We start from the raw sequence: 14,541 nt of genomic DNA, 5'->3' as shown, positions 1-14,541 counted from the left end.
CCGGCGCTGTGCCCATCCAAAGCCAGAAGCCAGGTGCTTCTTCCTGGTCTCCCACGCAGGTGCAGCTGCCCAAGCACCTGGGCTATCTTCCACTGCCCTCCCAGGCCACAGCAGAGAGCTGGACTGGAAGAGGAGCAACCGGGACTAGAACCCAGTGCCCATATGCGATGCCCGCACCACAGGTAGAGGATTAACCAAGTGAGCCACAGTGCCAACCCTCTTATTCAGCTTCTTGGTGATGCACATAGGAAGGCAGTGTAAGACTGCCCAAGTACTTCAGTCCCTGTCACCCACATGGGAAACCTTGCTGGATTTCCTGGCTCCTGGCTTTAGCTTGCCCCAGCCTTGACCACCCCAGTCACTTCAGAAGTAAACCACTGGATGGAAGGTTCCTTCTCTCTATACAACCCCTACACTCTTGTCTCTCTATCACTCTATGATTCTCAAATAAATAAAAATAAGTCTTGAAGCAAAAAGAAATATAATTTATGGAGATTTTAAAATAATTTTAAATTTTAAAAATACAAGAAATATACAAAATATATAAATGCATCACATGGTACAATTTTTACGTGTGTGTAAAATTTTTCAATGACATTTTAAATATAAGCGAATCAAGTTGAAGCATGCTAAAATATCACAAAATTTTGAGAAAATGCTTCATATAAAAGGAAAGAATCATTTGGCCTAGGCATGTAAAAAATTATCATTTGAATGATCTAGATTTCATATAGGACTAAACTTGCTTTATTTGATGAAATCACAATATTATTTATTTAAAGATATATTTTAGTTAATTATACGATTATTCCTAGATTTAATCTCTACATTCAATGAGAATCACTTTATTTACTGAATAAGATTTATAACTCATAGATACTCAAAAATGTCCATCTTATTTTCTGATTGACAGAAGTAAGAAGTAGAAGGGGATAGAGATGTGTGTGAGTTAATTTCATATATCACATAACAAGGAACCAGTAGACATTGTTTAAGAATTATAGACTAAAAGTATAGGCACATATGAAGTTATTGCTAAAAAGCTAAAACTACCAGAAAAAATGTATAAAAATAAAAATTGGGCAGGAAAATAAAGGTAAAATAAATTGTGTGCATGTGATAAATTTAAATAAATTATTTAAAGTAAATATTTATTTATTATAATTATTTATTAATAAATGTAATAAATAATATTATAAATATTTATTTAGTAATTATTATTTGAATCTTTATTTAAAATTATTTAAATAAATTAAATTGTGTGCATGTGCTAAATTTCAGTTACAATTAAGAGCCAAGAAACACAAGCTCATAAAATAATAATGATAAATCAAAACATCAAGATGTAATAGTACTTAGATTAATATAAGCAGCATTAAAATTATTAACATCAAAAACAAAGGTAGGATGACCTGTGGTTTGTAGGGTGGTATGATTGATGGGGGGGATCACAAAGTTTTTCATACATACCCTTATATAAATTTAAAATATTGATCTAAGAAGTATTATTATTATTATTATTATTATTGCTATGGTAATAAAGAAAATAATCATTATTAGAAAAACCGGAAGCAGGCATCTGGTCTACCACTTAAGATGCTGCTTAGTGGAATAAGAAGGGAGCTTACTGCTGTATGCTAGGGGAAGATAAAAAAAAAAAAAAAAAGTGGAGAGAGTGCAGTATCAGAGAAGAGTTAGGGAGAAACCTGCACTGGAAATTCCATGGAAGGCAGAAGGACACTGAGGCTCTATATGGAGGATGTGGATGCACAACACAAACACAGACAACACAGGATCAGAGCAGTCAAGAGCCTCACTGCCAGCTTTGGAGAGTGAGGTGAGTAAAACCAGACTGCAGCAGCCCAAGCCACTGGGGAAAGTCTGGTGTGAGTTCAGCCTGGAACCCTGTGTGGGACAGGGTACATGCCAACCTAGAGGAAAGTAAGGGGTACTTTCTCTCTCCCCATCCATCTGACAATGGTGCTCTGTAACTGGCAGAGAGGGAGGGTGCTATTTTGAACATATGTAACAGCTGCACCAGCTTGTGTCCACACACCAAACAACCAGCCGAGAGGAGACACCTGAGTCTTGCTGGGAGGATTGACAGGGGGCTGAGAAAGCACTTAGGTCTGTGAGCTGCCCCTAGCCTCCCAACATATCACAGGCTCTGAGGCTCAAACTGCCTAGGTAGAGCACCCACAGGCAGCCTGCTCTAAGAGTGTCTCTGCATTTCTATGGACAGGATGAACTGACAGGGTGAAGTGTATCCTTGGTCCCCCATGGCTGTAAGAGCCTTGTGTGCTGATACTTTGAAAACACTGTGGCTGCGTGGGAGGGTGCAGGGTGTGGCTGGGTCTCTGGGAAGTCACTGTGGGTAGCTCCTCATGCTCAGGGCTCCCTGATTTCATGGTATTGGTCATTGCTGTGGGATCCATTCCCAACGGACAACTGCATGGATCCTTTGTTTGGTCCTTGTGGCAGCATGGATGATTATTGCACCCACTGGGACTAGTGACTGGGCATTGATCACCTTGGAAGAGAGGAGATGAGGTGAGACTACACCAACAGAGCTGATCTAATCCTCTCTTCTGATAAATAAAGATATCTACCAACCAAACTTGGGTGTCAGCCTAGCTATTCCCTCCACTCTGGAGCACTGAACAAAGCTCCCTAGCCAAATCCAGCTCACATCTTTGGGTATTCACTAAAAGAGCAGACACACGACTATGTAGTAGAGCCATAGTTCAAAGATGAAAACCACCAGAGGAAAAAGCCATCAAGTATCTCCATAAATGTCAAAAAATAAATGCAGAAATTTAAGAAACAAGAAAAAGGAAGATAACAGAATGTCCCTAAAGGAACCCAATAACATTTCAATACTAGAATGTGAAGATGAAGAGATAGATGAAATGTTGGAAATGGAATTCAAAAATCATCATGGGATTCCTCAGAATCAATCCATTGATGATATTAAATTAAAAATTTTTCATGAAATTGAAATTTTAAAGAGAAAAAAATGAAATATTGGAAATGAAGAATTCAATAGATCAAATAATAAATGTGGTAGAAAGCCTTAACAACAGGCTCAGTGAGGCAGAAGAAAAAATATCCAAGTTAGAAGACAAATCCCTGGAACTGATACAGTCACGCTAGAAGAAGAAACAGAAGAAATTGGAAAAATTAAAAACAGTGCTGGAGATTTGTGGGATACTATGCAATGACCCAACATACGGGTCTTAGGAGTTCCTGAAGGTGTGAAAAGAGGGAATGGATTAGAAGAATTATTTTGTGAAATAATTACAGAAAACTTCCCCTATTTGGAGAGAAAAGGGACATTCAAATATAGCAAGCATATAGAACTCCTAATAGACATAATCAGAAAAGATCGTATTCACAATACAAACTTTCCACAACAAAACATAACAAAAAAGATTCTAAAATGTGCATGAGAGAAACACCAGATTACTTTCAGAGGATCTCCAATTATACTCACTGTTGACTTCTCATCAGAAACCCTGCAGGCTAGCAGAGAATGGCAAGATATGATCCAAATATTAAGGGGAAAAAACTGTCAACCCAAAATACTGTACCTTTCAAAGCTCTCATTTATGAATGAAAGTGAAATAATTTTCTATAGTAAACAGAAATTGAAAGAATTTGTTACTTCTCACCAAGCCTCACAAAAGATGCTTAATGATGTGATGATACACACAGAAACACAGAAAAATAATCATCATGAAAGAACATGATGGCAGAAAAATTCCCAGTAAAAAGTCCAAAAGAAATCCAGAGTAAACAATAGGAATGTTTATGGAAAAATGGCAGGGTCAACTCGTTACTTATCAATAGTCAGCTTGAATGTAAATGGCCTCAACTCTCCAGTCAAAAGATACAGCCTGGCTGAATGGATTTTTATAAAAAGATGCATCTATTTGCTGCCTACAAGAAATACATCTGACCAACAAAGATGCACACAGACTGAAAGTGGAAGGATGGAAAAAGATATTCCATGCTAACAGAAACCAAAAAAGAATTGGTGTATCCATCCTAATATCAGACAAAATAGACTTTAACACAAAATCTTTTAAAAGATACAAAGCAGGATACTATGTAATGAATAAAGGATCAATCCAAAAGGAAGATATGACTATAATAAACTTATATGCACTCAATTACAGGACACCTCACTATTTAAAAGAAATGTTAATGCATCTAAAGGGAGGCATAACTCCAATACAATAGTTTTAGGGACTTAAAGACCTCAATTCCAGCAATGGACAGATCAACCAGACAGAAAATCAGGAAAAAAAAAAAGTTAATCAAAACTATAGACCAAATGGATCAAACTGATATCTACAGAATTTTTCATCCTACAGTTGTAGAGTACACATTCTTCTCACCATTACGTGGAACTTCTGTAGGATAGAACCATATGCTAGACCATAAAGCAAGTCTCAGTAAATTCACAATGGAATGAAGCTGGAAACCAACAACTCAAGTTTATTGCAGCTCAATTCACAATAGCTAAGACCTGGAATGAACCCAAATGCCCATCAACAGTAGACTGGATAAAGAAATTATGGGACATGTACTCTACAGAGTACTATATAGCAGTAAAAACCAATGAAACCTGGTCATTTGCAACAAAATGGAGGAATCTGGAAAACATCATGCTGAGTGAATTACGCCAGTCCCAAATATCTCCATGATCGGTGACAAGTAACCAACCACAAAAAAGGAAACCCGTTGAAGTGAAAGGGACACTATGAGAAACAGTGACTTGATCAGCCCTTGTCCTGACTGTTGATGTACAATTTAATACTTTATACCTTTTAGTATTTTTTGTTCTAGTTAATACTATTGGTTGAACTCTGTAATTAACACACATTTATTCTTAGGTGTGTAAATTTAACTGAAAAGTGATCCTGTTAAATATAAGAGTGGGAATAAGAGAGGGAGGAGATGTACAATTTGGAACATGCTCAAGCTGACTTGCCCCAAATGGTGGAGTTAGAAATGTGCCAGGGGATTCCAATACAATCCCTTCAAGATTGCATGTACCAATGCCATCTTACTAGTCCAAGTGATCAATTTCAGTTCACAATTGATCACACTGATAGGTCTAAGAGACAAAGGGATCACACAAACAAGACTAGTGTCTGCGAATACTAACTGATAGAATCCAAAAGGGAGAGAACGATCCAACATGGGAAGTGGGATACACAGCAGAATCATAGAATGGCAGATGTCCTAAACAGCACTCTGGCCTCAGAATCAGCCCTTGAGGCATTCAGATCTGGCTGAGGAGCCCATGAGTGTATTTTAGGCATGCAAAGCCAAGATACTTTGGCAAAAAAAAAAAGGACCTAAATGAAAGGTCTCTGCAAGTGAGATCCCAGTGGAAAGAACAGGCCATCAAAGAAGGAGGTACCTTTCTCTGAAGGGAGGAGAGAACTTCCACTCTGACTATGACCTTGTCTAAATAAGATTGAAGTCAGCAAACTCAAGAGGCTTCCATAGCCTTGGCACCTCATGACTAAAGCCTAGGGAGATTTCTGACACCATAAACAAGAGTGTCAAATTCTTAAGTGAACAACAGGAGTCACTGTGTACTTACTCCTCATGTGGGATCTCTGTCCTTAATGTGTCGTCCAATGTGAATTAATGTGATAATTAGTACTCAAATAGTATTTTACACTTTATGTTCTGTATGGGTGCAAACTGATGAAATCTTTACTTAATATATACTAAATTGGTCTTCTGTATATAAAGATAATTGAAAATTAATGTTGATGTGAATGGAATGGGAGAGGGAGTGGGAGATGGGAGGGGTACAGGTGAGAGGGAAGTTATGGGGGGGAAATCCGTTGTAATTCATAAACTGTACTTTGGAAAATTATATTTATTAAATAAAAGTTAAAAAAATAAAAAAAAAAGTTTATCTGATTCCAGAGCACAAAAAAAAAAAAAAAAAGAATCTAGAACCCATGGTGACTGACAACATTCTTCTGAATGATCAGTGAGTCAGAAGAAATCAAAACAGAAATCAAAAAATTTCTGGAAATGAACGAAGATAGAAGTATAACATATCAAAATTTACAGGATACAGGAAAAGCAGTGTTAAGAGGGAAGTTTATAGCCATTGGTGCTTAAAGAAATTGGAAAGGCACCAAATAAATAAGCTATCAATGCATCTCAAGGATGTAGAAAAACAACAACAAATAAAACCCAAAATTATTAGGAAAAAAGAAATCATTAGATATAGGGAAGAAATAAACAAAATCAAAACAAAAAATACAAAGGATCAATGAAATGAAGAGCTGGTTTATTGAAAAATTAACAAAACTGACACAACATTGGCCTAATAATCATAAAAAATGGGGACAAAGACCCGATTCTTTAATCAGAGATAAAAAGGGAAAAGCAACAAATGATACTGTGGAGAAAAAAATAGAATCATCAAAAAGAAGTACTGCAGAGAACTATATGCCATCATAACTGGAAGCCTTAAAGAAATGGATAGATTCATGTACACATACAACCTACCAAAATTGAGCCATGAAGACATAGAAAACCTAAAGAGAACAAAGCCAAAGCTGGCGCCGCGGCTCACTAGGCTAATCCTCCGCCTTGCGGTGCTGGCACACCAAGTTCTAGTCCCAGTTGGGGCGCCGGATTCTGTCCCGGTTGCCTCTCTTTCAGGCCAGCTCTCTGCTGTGGCCCTGGAGTGCAGTGGAGGATGGGAGACCAGGATAAGTACCTGGCTCCTGCCATCGGTGCAGCGCGCCGGCCGCGGTGGCCATTGGAAGGTGAACCAATGGCATAGGAAGACCTTTCTCTCTGTCTCTCTCTCTCTCTCACTGTCCACTCTGCCTGTCAAAAAAAAAAAAAGAGAGAGAGAGAGAGAACAAAAGCCAAGACAGAAATTGAATCAGTAATAAAGATTCCCTCAACAACAACAACAAAAAAGTCCAGGACCAATGGCTTCACTGCTGAATTCTACCAGACATTTAAAGAAGAACTAATTCCAAATCTTCTCAAGCTATTCAAAACAATTGAAAGGGAGGGGAAACTCTCAAACTCTTTCTATGAAACCTGTATTACCTTAATTTCTAAGCTAGAAAAAGATACAACAGAGAAAGAGAAATATAGACCAATTTCCCTCATGAGCATGAATGTAAAAATCCTCAACCAAATATTAGCTAACCCAGATCAAGTGGAATTTATTCCTGGTATGCAGGGATGGTTCAACATTCACAAATCAATAAATGTGATACATCATATTAACAAACTCAAAAATAAAAACTATATATTATATCAATAAAATACAACGGCCTTTCATAATAAAAATCTTAAGCAAAGTGGGTAAAGAAGGAACATTCCTCAACAGAATAAAGGCAATTTATGACAAACCCACAGAATCTTATTGAATGGGGAGAAGTTGGAAGCATTGCCAGTAAGATTGGAACCAGACTAAGATGTTCACTCTCACTATTAGTATTTAATATAGTCCTGGAAGTTTTAACTAGAACCATTAGGCAAGATAAAGAAATCAAAAGGATAAAAATTAGAAAGGAAAAAGTCAAAATAACCCTAGTTGCAGATGACAGAATTCTATATATAGGGGATCCAACAGTCTCCACTAAAAGACTATTAGAACTCATAAAAAGGTTTGTTAAAGCAGCAGAATATAAAGTCAACACATGAAAATCAATAGCCTTTGTATACACAGACAATGTCACAGCTGAGAAAGAATTTAAGGGTAATCCCATTTACAATAGCTACAAAAAAATCACAAGTACCTTCGAATAAATTTAACCAAGGACATCAAATATCTCTACAAAAAGAATTATAAAACTGGAAGAATTAACATAATTAAAATTCCCATATGGCCGAAAGCAATTTACAGATTTGATGCAATCCAATCAAAATACCAATGCCATTTTCCTCAGATCTAGAAAAATCCATGCTAAAATTCATACAGAAGCACAAGAGACCACAAATAGCTAAAGCTATCTGAGACAACAAACCAAAGCTGGGCACAAAAATAGGCATGTAGATAATGGAACAGAAATGAAACTCCCTAAATCAGTCCACACATCCACAACAAACTTTTTTTAGATAAAGGAGCTAAAATCAATCCCTGGAGAAAGGACAGTCTCTTCAACAAATGGTGCTGGGATAATTGGATCTCTACATGCAGAAGTATGAAACAAGACTACTACCTCACATCTTATATAAAAATCAACTCAAAATGAATCAAAATTATGACCTGATACCATCAAATTACTAGAGGGGAATATAGGGAACATAGGGGGAACTCTGCCAAACCTTGGCATTGAAAAATACTTTATGGAAAAACCCAAGAAGTCCAGGCAATCAAAGAAAAATTGATAAATGAGATTACATTAAGCTGAGAAGTTTCTGCACTGCAAAAGAAAGATTCAGCAAAGTGAAGAGGCAACTGACAGCATGGGAGAAATTATTTGCAAACTATGCAGTTGAGAAAGGATTAATATCCAGAATCTATACAGAGCTCCAGAAACTCGACAACAAACCAATCCAGTTAAGAAATGGGCAAAGGATTTGAACAGAAATTTTTCAAAAGAAGAAATCCAAATGGCCCAAAAACACATGAAAAAATTAATGGCCGAAAAACCATGAAAAAATTCTCAGGATCACTAGTCATCAAAGAAATGAAAATCAAAACCACAATGAGGTTTCACCTCACTCCAGTTAGAATGGCTCTCATACATAAATCAACAAACAACAAATGCTGGAGAGGATGTGGGTAAAAAGGTTCTCTAATCTACTGTTGATGGGAATGTAAACTGGTACAGCCAATGTTGATGACATTATATAAAGATACCCCATAAATCTGAATATAGACCTTCCATATGATCCAGCCTTCCCAGTCCTGGGAATTTACTGAAGAAACATGAAATCAGTCCCTGAATGAGTTATCTGTACCCCCATGTTCATTGCAACTCAGTTCACAATAGCTAAGATATGGAATCAATGCAGATGCCACTCAACTGAAGACTGGATAAAGACATTATAGTATATGTACACCATGGATATCTACATAGAAGTAAAAAAAATGAAATTCTAGCAATAAAATGGATGCAAATAGAAACCATTATACTTAGCCAATCCCCAAAAGACAAATACCATATGTTCTCCCTGGTCTTTGGTAACTAATAGAGTACCTAAAAGGTAATCTTTAAAATGAAATTGACACTTTGAGATGTGATGATTTTGAACAGCCCTTGTCTTGACTGTTTAGTAACAGGATTTTTTGTTTGTTTCCCATACTGTTTGCTGAATTCTTTACTTAGTGTAGGGTTAATATTATGTGCATAAAGTTAATTTAAAATAGATCTTAGTGAAAAATAAAAAATGGAGGGCTGGTATTGTGCTGTAACGCGTTAAGCTGCCGCCTGCCGTGCCAGCATCCTATATGGGTGGTGGTTCAAGTCCTGGCTGCTCCACTTCCTATCCTAGTCTATTACTGCTATGGCCTGGGAAAGCAGTAGAAGATGTGCCAAGTCCTTGGGCCCCTGTACCAGCATGGTAGACCCAGGGGAAGCTCCTGGCTCCTGGCTTTGGATTGGCACAGCTCAGGCCATTGCAGCCATCTGGCAAGTGAACAAATGGATGGAAGATCTCTCTTTCTCTGCCTTTGCCTCTCTATAACTCTGCCTTTGAAATGAATAAATAAACCTTCAAAAAGTAAAGAAAAATAAAAATAGAAATAGAAGGAGGAGGAAGTAGAGTGGGAGTGTGGGAAGAAGGGAGAGTAGGATGGGAAAAATTACTAAATTTGTATATATGAAATGCATATTTGTATACCTTAAAATGTTTCTAGGTTTTATTTTATTTTATTTTTTTAAGATGCAGCTTGGTACATTCATTCACTATCAGAGTGACTGGGATTGAGTCCTGACTCCACTTCTGATTCCAGCTTCCTGCTAATATGCAACCCAGGAGCAGTAGGTGATGGTTCAAGCAGCTGGCTTTCTGCTACAAACATTAGAGACTTGGGGCTAGCCTAGGCTCAGCTGTTGTGGGAATTTAGGGAGTGAACTAGTAGGTGGAAAATCTCTCTCCATCTCTGTCTCTGTCTCTCTGCCTTTCAAATGAAATAAATAATTTCTAAAAAATATAAAAGCTGAAAAAATTAATGGAGGGTTGTAAATTTGGGGCAGTTCTTGAGTGACCAGTTGGTATACCTGCATCCTATGTGGAAGTGTTGGTTTGCTGATTTGAGTTATTTGTCCTCTGCTTCTGATCCAACTTCCTGCTGGTGCCCATCCTGGGAGGCAGAAGATTACACCTCAGGTACTTGAGTCCCTGCCACCCCTGGGGAGTTACAGAATTCAGACTTCTGCCTGGCACAAACCTAGCTATTGCAGACATTTGGGGAATGATCTAGCAGATAAAAAAAATCTCTCTCTATCCCTGACTCTCTGCCTTTTAAATAACATGAAAATAAGAAACGTTTTAAGTTCTTGGAAAATGAGATTAAAAAAATTTCATTTTAGTGCAAAAACCTTTGAAATGCATACATACTCTTTTTTCATAATATGCATTTTCAATGAACTTTTTGATGACCTTTTATATACATACACATGTCTTTGTATATGTCTATGTATATTCATATGAATGTACATACACATGTATTCATGGAAATGAGCATAAACATAAATATATGCACCTGTATATGGACACATCCATGCACTCATATGTAAATCTATATAACATATATACAATATATATAAATATATAAATGCATGTTTTATATATATATATGTGTATATATATATATACACAACACTTTTTCCCTTGAGTGAGTTTGTAAAACTTGTAGGTATTTATATTTTCAGACATTTAATGCTATCTTTTAATCAACATCTGTAAGCTTTGAAGATATGTAACACAGCATCATTACTGCCAGCATTTATGCTCAAAGGAAAGGAAGATCCTAAGGATTATAATTACTTAGAATGCCATAAATTATAATCTCTGTTGATACACAAACTTAATCTCATGACTAAGAATAGAGTGGTATATTCAGTCTCTCATAATGTCATTATTTTCTCATTAATTATTAAGGTTTAAAAGGTACATCTGCTTATAAAAGAAGCTGAAATACTATTCATCCAGATTCTTTCCTGTGCACTGGTTTAGTCTCTCTGTAAAAAACATATTGAAGGTAATGATTTTTTAGAAGCTAAAATACTGTAGCATAGAAATTTGGCCACATCATTATCCAAACATAACTCAGAAAGCTTGTGGAGCTGTAGGAAGCCAAAATATCTGATTAGTATACTCCCTTGTGTCACAATATTCCAAGAGATAACTTGGATAAAGGTTTTGAAATAAGCTAATAAATATATTTTCCTATTTTTCTAGCAGAAATTATTCTTGTTACCATTGTATGTTGTCCATCTTTCAAATCATAATTCTAGTATCACCTTATTCATGACACTTTTCCTAGTCATCTCATCTACATGTATGTGTTCACTCATTCTTTTGTGATTGCTGTGAATGTGCATCATATACTGAGCACTAATTGCATACCAGGTGGTGAATACATTAAAATGAACATTATAGACATTGTCCTCAAGCACCCCTCAGCCTACTGAGTAAAATAATTATACAATCAAGCAAACACAATGAATTACAAGAAATTAAGTGCTTTTACAGAGGGAAGCACAGAAAGCTATCTAAAGACAGAAAGGCAACTCACTTAGTCCAGTGAGGAAAGAAAAAATCAGTGGTTAAGGACGTTCAGATGGAATAAACTGCTTGCAGTTGTGAGGGACATATAAGAGCTCATGAAGAGGGACCATCATTGTGGCTTAGTGAGTAAAGCTTCCTGCCATGTTTGCATCCCACATGGGTGCTGGTTCATGTCCCATTTGCTTCACTTCAGATCCAGTGCCCTGCTGATAGCCTTGGAAATACACTGGAAAATGGCCCAAGTCTTCGTGCCCTGTCACCCATGTGCAAGACTTGGGTGAAGCACTTGGCTCCAGTCTGACCAAACCCTGGTCATTGCAGCAATTTGGGGAATGAATCAGCAGATGGGAGAACAACCGTGTTCTCTCTCCTCTGTCTCTCTATATAACTCTGTCAGAGACAGATGGAGAGAGAGAGAGAGAGAGAAAGAGAGAGAGAGGAAGAGAGAGAAAGACTTATCCATTGGTATACTCCCCAAATAGCCACAACAGCCGGGGCTGGGCTAGACTGAAGCCAGGAGACAGGAATTTTGTCCAGGTCTCCCATGTGGGTTCAGGGGCCGAAGCACTTGGTCCATCCTCTGCTGCTTTCTCAGGCACATTAGCAGGGTGTTGGATCAGAAGTGAGATAGCCAGTACTCAAACAATGCCCATGTGGGAAGCCTGTGCTGCAGATGTTGGCTTAAAACGCAGTGGCCAGCAATAAATCTTCAGAAAGAGAGCTAATGAAGAAAATAAGAATGCAAATAATCTTATAGATAAAGGAAGACACTCTCATATGTTAAATATACTGCTGATATGTGTAGGAATTTAAATGTCTTCTATAGGTATTTTTACTTTCAAATATTTTTATCACAATTTTAAAAAATCATTACACTTTTTTGGTTAATAATGATTGTACATATTTATGGAGTATAGTGTGACATTTCAATACAGGTATACATCATGTATTGATCAAATTAGAACTAGACAGAAGAAATATGTTCTTAGCAACACACAGTACAGTGGGGGTGACTGTAGTTCACAATAAGATAGCACATATTTTCTGAGAAAATAGAAGAGGAACTCTAAAGCTCCAATCATAAAGCAATAACTAGGAGAGAAAAATGATAATTACTCTCTATAGTTGGTTATGTTTTTCCTTTGTTTTGTTTTGTTTTTTAATTTGTGTTCCTGAGGAATCTCCTTGGCTATCTGTGGAGAGCCGATTGAAACGGAGACCTATGTGGATATTGCCTGCCTTGTGCCAACATAGTAAAAAGATGAAAAGAATAGGAGGTACTTATAATATAGTTTAGAAAAAGAATGACACAACTAAATGATGTGCAATGTCCAAGCAAGCGAGGGTAAAAGTATAAACAAAAAGAAATTCATTATCAGAAACTGAATGTATAGTGATATTTTTACTGAGAGAGGGAAGTCTAGGGAAACAAAAAGCTTGGAGTGAGGGAGCTAATGAATAACTTTGTATTTTTCTGTCTAATAAGGTAAAAATTATCAAGAACTCTACATGTGACATTTTCTGTAATAATAATGCATTTATGGGTTAGAATAAGGACTAAGTCAACTGAATTCATTATATGAAGTTGTACAAAAATTTTAGTATAAGTTGTGTAACTAAATGTAAAGAGGACATATGGACTTAAATCAATCTGGAATCCAGTGAAATGAAGTGGTTGAAGCCAGGAGAACCTCAACCATAGCAGCCAGGAGCTACCTGAAGCATAGTCTCCTTTGTCATGATTGGTGGAACCCGGATTGAGGGTGGGAAGTTATGATATCCATCTTTGTTTCTGGGAGTAATACAGATCAGTTCTAAAAAAAAAAAAAAAAAACCAACAACAAAAACTAAAACAAAAAAATGAAAAACGATGGGCATTGGCTTTTTTTTGTTCTTAAAAGGAACCATAAACTTCTTACAAACCTAACATTGTGCTTTAGCTATATTGATCTTTCCAATCCCTGAACATGTCCTTGCGATCAATGTGTCCCCTGTCTCCAATACCCTTTATCAAGGTCACTGATGGCTTGGCTCCTTTCTATTTTTTAGGTCAGAACTCAAATGTTCACTCCTCAGAGCAGATTTCTTTCAACACCCTAGTGAAAAATGATCTTAGCCAGTTGTTTCTACATTATTTGCTGCACATCACAGCACTATAAGAGTGTTGTTTTATTGTCTTTTGGAATGTAATATCCATGAAGGCAAGCTTTGTCTCTTTGAATACAGTTCAATGCCAGGCATAAAAGATGACAAATAACCATTTGTTATTGGCTAGAAATTAAAATTAAATATTACAAGGCAAGTCAGCATTTGTTAATGTATGTATTAATAATGCCCTCTGTTTAGAAGGCTCTTTGCATCCTTCTTGACCTATTGACTCATTTTAGTCCCTCCCAAATGAATTCAGACCTTACTTCTAAAATCCCCTTAGCACTTACTTTTCCTCTTCTCTTGCTAGAATTGGTCACATTTCTTTATGTGTCCCTAAAGCATTCTATGATTCCCCCATCAAAAAATGCTTCCTTTCTTTTACTATGATGTATAAGAATAGCCCTTGTGTATTCCTCCCTGCCTGTCTTGTGTCTGCTCTTTTGCCCAATTCCTTCAGTCACATCATAGACACCTGAGACTGTCCCATTAGGTTTCCTTTATTTCTCATTCAGTTTCTTCCCACATAGAAACACAGCTTCTATAAAGGCCTTCAACATCCATGTATAAACCCTACTATATCCATTATCAGTTTACTTCCTAAATCTCCTGGAAAATTTCATGTGTTTTGTTTTTTTAAAGATTATT

At 36.8% G+C, this 14,541-nt stretch overlaps 1 pseudogene; it reads left to right on the top strand.

The window, feature by feature from the left end:
* The first annotated feature begins 1,759 nt into the window (after positions 1-1,759).
* Positions 1,760-14,541, top strand: part of LOC138846073 (heat shock cognate 71 kDa protein pseudogene) — a 50,997-nt pseudogene continuing 38,215 nt past the window's right edge.

Source organism: Oryctolagus cuniculus, chromosome 1 (genome assembly GCF_051225735.1).
Source record: "Oryctolagus cuniculus isolate XC-2025 breed Fujian yellow rabbit chromosome 1, ASM5122573v1, whole genome shotgun sequence".
NCBI lineage: Eukaryota > Metazoa > Chordata > Mammalia > Lagomorpha > Leporidae > Oryctolagus > Oryctolagus cuniculus.
Note: the sequence above shows the minus strand (reverse complement) of the source record. Positions and strands in the feature narration are given on the sequence as shown.